The sequence below is a fragment of the Chaetura pelagica genome, unplaced genomic scaffold (assembly GCF_000747805.2).
Source record: "Chaetura pelagica isolate M959 unplaced genomic scaffold, ChaPel_1.0 scaffold199, whole genome shotgun sequence".
NCBI classification, from domain to species: Eukaryota; Metazoa; Chordata; class Aves; order Apodiformes; family Apodidae; genus Chaetura; species Chaetura pelagica.
Window position 1 is genome coordinate 2,400,697 of NW_009970714.1, and position 7,002 is coordinate 2,407,698.

Sequence of the window (7,002 nt, forward strand, 5' to 3'; positions counted from 1 at the left end):
CTCTAACCAATTGCCTATAGATACAGTGGAACTGCATTCACCAAGCACTTTAAAAACAAGTTGGAGAAACATTTGTCAAAAACAGTACAGATACACAACACAGAAGCATAAGCAAGATTACTCTGAAGTCTTTTTTTGGCCATAGATTTCCATTCATCTGTGACAATATATCTAATGTAAAAGAATTTAATTGTACTTTGGAAATCCACAATGCAGGAAAAAAATGTAAATAATTCACATTCTGTATTTATGCAATGGCTTCCTAATAACATCTCCCAAATTTTAATACAGCATACCTCCCCCCTTATTAAGAAAAGAGCCATCCTGTCATGTTGTGTTAAGAAACCTTCCACTTAGAATATTGCAAACAGTCTTCACTGCCAGACAAAGACAGGAGAGTAGACACCAATTCCTTTTATCTTATTGTGCCATACAAGTGATTCAACTGCACATGCTCTAATGAATATATAAATATAATAGGCAAAATTTAAAAATTGGTATTCTTTCTGAAAACTGTTTTTTCTTATTGATAGACTAATTAAAACTATATTTTGCAAGAATTTATTGACAGTAAGGACACAGAAGAGGAAAAAAAAAGCCTTTGGTTTGGGGGAGAATATCCTAGTTAGTTAGGATTTCCTGTGGTTTCTTCAAGATTAACAATTAGAACTGATAAATACAGCAGTGAAAATTAGTAATTATACATTTTTATTGGAATGGCTGGCAATAGGATTTGGTCCATGTAAGATTTAATAAAAATAATTCCAAAATTGTGATAGGGAAGAATATAGATCTAGTGTTATTTTATTAAAATAGCTGTATATTGATATACTTTCAGGAAGCTTCCAGAACACCAGAAGCTACTGTTGACATAAAACATATTACTTATATTATTATCTTAGAGTACTTAGAATATTCAATGTAAGAATGATTTTGAGGATCAAAGTGAGAACTGAAGCTCCCTAATCAACAACAACATTTGGGGCAAGAATCAGTTAGATGAGAGCAACTCATCTGTCTATATGTCATGAAGAACACTCTCAACAGCTTTTTTTTTTTTTTCTTTTCAGCCAACCAACCAGTATATATAACATGACTATAGGCTATGAAAATCTCATACACTCTCCTGCAAGAGAGTGTAAGAGAGTCCTATATTGAAAAATTCAGCCTAAAAACCAAGCATCCTCAAATTTCAGACAACCAAGACTACAGCTCTGCAGATACCACTTTAAGCTGGCAGTGCTACCCAAAGACGTAGCCCTGGCCACTTGTTCTGGCCCCCTCCCTCATGCTATCACAAACACGTTTCTCTGCCAGGTTAGTTTTAACCCAGGTCAATTTCCCAATGCAGTTCACCACATGGCTACACAAATGCCTGGGTCAGCATAAGGGAGAGAACAAACAGCTGGTAGCGGAGGGAGGGCAGCACTGCTGCTCCTTTTCCCTGCCAGAATCAGCTTAAGATTTATGTTGTTTGGAGAAAACAACCACCTGATGCACTCCATGCACTCCTTGCCTATGTTTCTCCAAGTAAGAAATATTCTAGATTTTAAGAGCGCTTTCCTACTTCATCTTATCTTCTTTCGGAAGAATGAAAGCATCAGTGCTCCTAGAACTTCCTGAACTTCAAACTTCTTTTGACTAACCCATCTGATAACCTCAGGAACGGCACAAATGGGAACGTTTAGTGCCATCCTTCTAGTAAAAAAAAACAACAACCCAAAACAGAACGCAATGCAAGTTACTAGCAAGCAGGATTCGCTAAAGTAGACTCTTGCTTATCTGTATTTATTCAAACTATGTGAATCATGCAAATTGTTATTAATTTGTAATTAAAAATATTAAACATAGAAAGGAGAAAAGCTTTCCATCTTTTTTGAAATTGATAGTTGCTTGCTTACCATTTCATAACATTTTTGTGTACCTATGACAGTGTTTCTTAAAAAGTTAAATCCACAGCATCAGTGTGTAACAACATAAGGGAGTGATCATTAGTCATGGATAAGGAAATTCTATTTTCCCTAGTTATACACAACCCTACTACTCCTCCAACATTGTTGTGGGACAGCTGGGCCGAGGAGGAAAAAAAAAAATCAACTCTGGCCTGAGAAAGGCAGAGCTTACCTATTCTCAGGCAGCCAACTGCCTTGGAAATCCATCTCTCAAATCAAATGACAACAAAGAATAGGAAGGTCCATTTCCAATTACTTAGCTTATGAAAGAACAATGACAAGAAGTTAGTAGGAGTTGAACATGCTAACAAGAACAAAAAAAATATCCACGAGCAAAGCCAAGAAAATTGAAGTAGTTTATTGTTTTAAGCTGGAAAAAGTCTCCTATGTCACTGAATACAGGATGAAAAGATGTCTGGTGTGAAGGTGGCTTAGAGAGTAGAAACCAAGAGACTGGGCTCTTACTCATTCTTCTGCAAAGACATGCCTCACAACCACTACACCTAACATGTTGAGGCTCCACAGACTGTCATACTTGGTCTGACATGATACACTGCAATAGCTCTGAGGTCGAAGTGCTACAGAAGTTCAACGGATCAACAAATAAAAACACTAACAGACTAAGAGCTGCAATGTCAAAAAAAATCCAAAAAACCCAAATATTCTTCATTTGCAAGTACAGTCTGTATCAAATTGTGGAAAGAGTAGGCTAAGGTTATAGAAAAATATGTTTCCTACATTAAACCTAATCTCACTCCAAGACACAACTGAATACACCACTTCCCATTAATCAGCACTTTAACAGCTTCGATAACATGGCAAAACAATTCTATAAAACCCACTATGTGTAAAAACTTTCACAGTCATCCATCACAGAAATCCTACCAAGAACGGAAAACAACAGATTAATACAGAGATCATTTACCAGAGGTAATTTACCTCCTGAACAAAATAGTATCATAAGCAGTTTAAGCCAGGCTCCTATGCAAGAACCACATAAGACTATTGGGGAATTGCTTGGTAGTAAGAACATGATGGAAGCAGTGACACAGCAGGGGCTGCTGAAGAAAGCAGTACAAAGCTCCCATGAGGCCCTGGTGCCCAGAACTTGGTCCTGTTCTAGGATGGACTAGAAAGGCCTTCAAAGAGCAAACATCCTGTCTTGATTATGAAGCCTACTCCTGTGCCTCATCTCTTCACACTGTGTCATCTAGGATGTACCTTCTGGCTTTTGGCCAAACATTTTTATTCATGGCTTGTACAAGCACACGTACAGACTCTTATCCATTAATAGCTGCACAAAGCTCTTCCATCTTGCCAGGTGGTAATGACTTTCCCTAACTGTGAACAGGTATTTAGGAACATTTTTATTACATAACACAATATCAATTTTGCAGTTGCACATGTTAAATTTTGAAGTGCAAAAAGGACAGGCAAGTAAACATACAAGTAAGTATCACATAGAAGGTGTGTGATGTACTAAAGAAACACAGATGAGCTATAGAGAGAATCCAGCCAACATGTTAAGGTTCTTTTGAAATTACTAGGTATCTTTAAATATTGGCTTGCCCTAATGCAAATGCAGTTAAAGTAATGACAAAAATTCTTAAATAATCATTTCCTGGCAAAAATACTATGCTTATGTATCCTCAAAACTATCTGCATGTATGAAACCTATGGCCTTTGAAAACCTCCTGCAGCTGACCTTGGCCAAAGAAATGGAAAACTAGGACAAAAATTGACACAAAGGTAATTCAAAATAAACACACAAAAAGTTCTCCACAAATTTCATGCTTTTTGAAATCATTACCCTATGCTGTTTTAAATGACACACATTTCCAAAAACATAATTTGAAACACACATCAAAGCCTGATGGATGCTGAAAACTATTGAGAATTAGCTTAGATACAGCCTTACAAAGTAACTGTTATGGCCACAATCTGCAAGACTTCTGATACTAAATATTTGCTAAGAACCTACATCTGTTTCTGGTGCTTATAATCTGTATAGATTAAGAAAACTCTAGTACTTAAAATAGCTTACAAAAATGTTTACTGCACCTGTACAACACCAGTCTGATACATTTTCTAGAGTAAATGTTCAAACAATGATAATATAGTTAAAACAGAACTGATACTCTTCCCTTGCAACTCCTTTTTTTATCAAATTCCTGTCCTCAGGTGCATAACCCAGAAGTTGAGGTATAATACAAATACAGGAGTTACATTTCCAAGATTGCAGGCCATATGATGACATGACCTACAATTATTTCCATTTTTCCTATGCCATACCAGCAAAACTACTTTTTTAGCCATATACCTGAAAGATTCTTTCTCCCATATCACTTTGTATTTACAGTAAGGCAACTTCATTATCTTTTTGTAGCTTTCCTAAGTGCAATCTCACCACCTTTCAAATTAATTTGAAAGCTGATACTGCAAAAACATTTTCCTTTCTCATTGCTTTGATTGTAGTTCTTTGTGTTCTTCCCTCTTCCTGATGGACACAATGAACCTACTTGCTCTCAGTTTCAGGTCTCTACGTGGACTGTTCTAGTTCCACCTCTTGAATTTGACCTGCTGTTCTACACAGATATCCAGTCATCACAACGCAAGGAGCAAAATGGAAGTATTTGTCCAGCAGTTTAGGCAAGAAACAAGCTATCTATGAAAATCCTCAGGGTCAGAAGTGCTATCCTCCTTTAAACATATCCTCCAAATCTGATGTCTATGAATCATTCACAGATGCTGAGATAGCCAGGGTACTTGAACTTCTGCACGTCCTTTTGCTCACAGCATTCTCACAGCTTCTTGTGCTTTCCCAATACATTTCTTACATTTACATGCTGCCTTATCTTCACATTTAAATTAAGAAACTCTTTGTGCAGAAGCAATCTTTGCTTATGCATTTGTACTGCATGTACTATAATGGTGCCCTGGCCTCTAGGCACAATTACAATATAAATAATAAAAATGAACTGTTCACCTAAGATAAAGTCTCCTGACAAGGCTATTCATGAAGCTGTATCTTTCAAGCAATGATAAAAAGCTATTGTAGCATCATGCTCCACTATCAGTAACTCTCCAGGTGCTGACGCCACAAAGAAACTGATTCCTGGTTCATCACCTACAGGAAACCTGAACTGTTCCCTATACTGTGCCCACATGACCGCTGGAATTTTTACCGACAACCAGGTAAAACACTGGGTGACAGAAACCTGCACAGAGCTGTCCTCCTGAAGAGCCCTCTGCTCCCTTAACATAAGCCAACTTCTGGAAAGAGTTGAGAATCCTAGGAGCCTCACAGCTTCAAGGCAGTTTTCCATCTGTCTGATTAAAACTCATAAAATTTGCTTAAAAACATGGCCTACAAGAAGGTAAAACACCAACCTACACAGCATTCTCCAATATGGTACTGTTCTTTAATGGAGGCATCCATAGCTGAGGAATTATTCTATTTTGGCTTTACTGGTTTAATGCACAGCTCTTCTTTTTATCATTACTTAGATTGCACTTAGACTGAACATTCAGTGGAACATTTCCTATAATGGGATAAAGCAGTTGAACAATTTGACTGGCTAATAGCGATTTACACATGTGATTACAGTACAGAAAATGGTCTGACATATGCTCTTTTATCTGGTTTACATGAGACATATTAATCCAACTGGAAAGCACAGAAGTGAAAAGGAAGATAGGACCAAACATCCATGTGAAAAAAAACAAACACACACACACACAAAAAACCAAACAAAAAACAACACCACAACAAAACCAAAACAAAACCAAAACAATCAGAAAATATTTTTACTTATTTTATTTCTGCATTTGCTTAGTTAATTGTGATCAGTATTTTCTAAATAGCAAGATTTACAAAATAAATCAGTTTTCTCCCCAAAATGGATGCAACTAAAAAAGACCAGTCTAGAGATACTCTGCAGAAGTTAGAAAAATCACTGTTTTTAATGACAACTTGGTTCAAAAAGCATTTGTGGCTTATGTCATAAGGCCTTTTCCAACATCACAGGTTTTCCATAAACAGAGAGGACACCAGCCATGCTTAGCACCAAATCACACAGAAACAATTGTATTGTGAAGAAAAGGAGTATTGATTAATTTAATATCTTCTTTTTTTTTCTCAGCTAATTTCATTTCTGGCTCTTACAAAAATGCTTATACTGATGTCAGCACAAGTACATATTTTTACAGGAAAATTTCATTTCCTCCTAAAACCAGCTGACAATGGCCCCATGACACTAAAGACCTGACTGATATAAAGGAATTACCTCTTTAACACCCACCTTTCATCAAGAACATGTACACAACCTCAGACTGGCCTACAAGACACACCAATGTTCACAAATAACACTATTGTGCTTTTTTTCTTTTTGCAGATTGGTACATTTCAGTTGGATTTGCATTTTCTCTTCTAAAATCAAATATTCAAAGCTTTCCTATGTAAGGTTTGGATTCTACATGCACAAATAAAACCAAAGCATGCAAAACTAAGAGTAAAGCAGACCAACCAAGAACTTTACTACGTGTCTGTTTGCCAACCACTTTTATCCATCGCTATATGAGAACTTGTATGAAGCAAATACACCAGATAATGAAAAGAGGGAGCTGCAAACAATGTGTCTCCAACAAAACCAGGGTGTGAGTGTTAAAATATTTGAAGGGAAACTTTAATCATCAACAACAACAACAACAAAAAATCCATATATCCCAAACTAACGACACAGTTCTGTCCTGGGATATTTCTGTACCGTGTATTTGCAAGAAGGAATTATAACAGAGGAAGGCAGAAGCTTTGACTGCCTTTAGGACCAGCCCAGCAGAATCTCCTGCTGGTGCTCTGCACTTCCACCGTGACACAATGGTGAGAGTGGAGGACCTTAAGGGTCTTTTCCAGCCTGAAGGACCCTGATTCAGAAACCGACGGTGAGACCCGAGGCAGGCATCAGGCGCAGCTCCCTGCTTCAAGGGGTGTCAAAACTGAAAGCGTTCCCACACAACAAAGGGAAACAAACTCCGAACCCCCACCCCCCCC

General features: G+C 37.4%; 1 protein-coding gene across 1 annotated transcript in view; it reads right to left on the reverse strand.

Moving 5' to 3' along the window:
* The window catches only part of KMT2C (lysine (K)-specific methyltransferase 2C), a 191,567-nt gene that overhangs the window by 183,635 nt on the left and 930 nt on the right, over window positions 1-7,002 (reverse strand). The window lies entirely within an intron of this gene.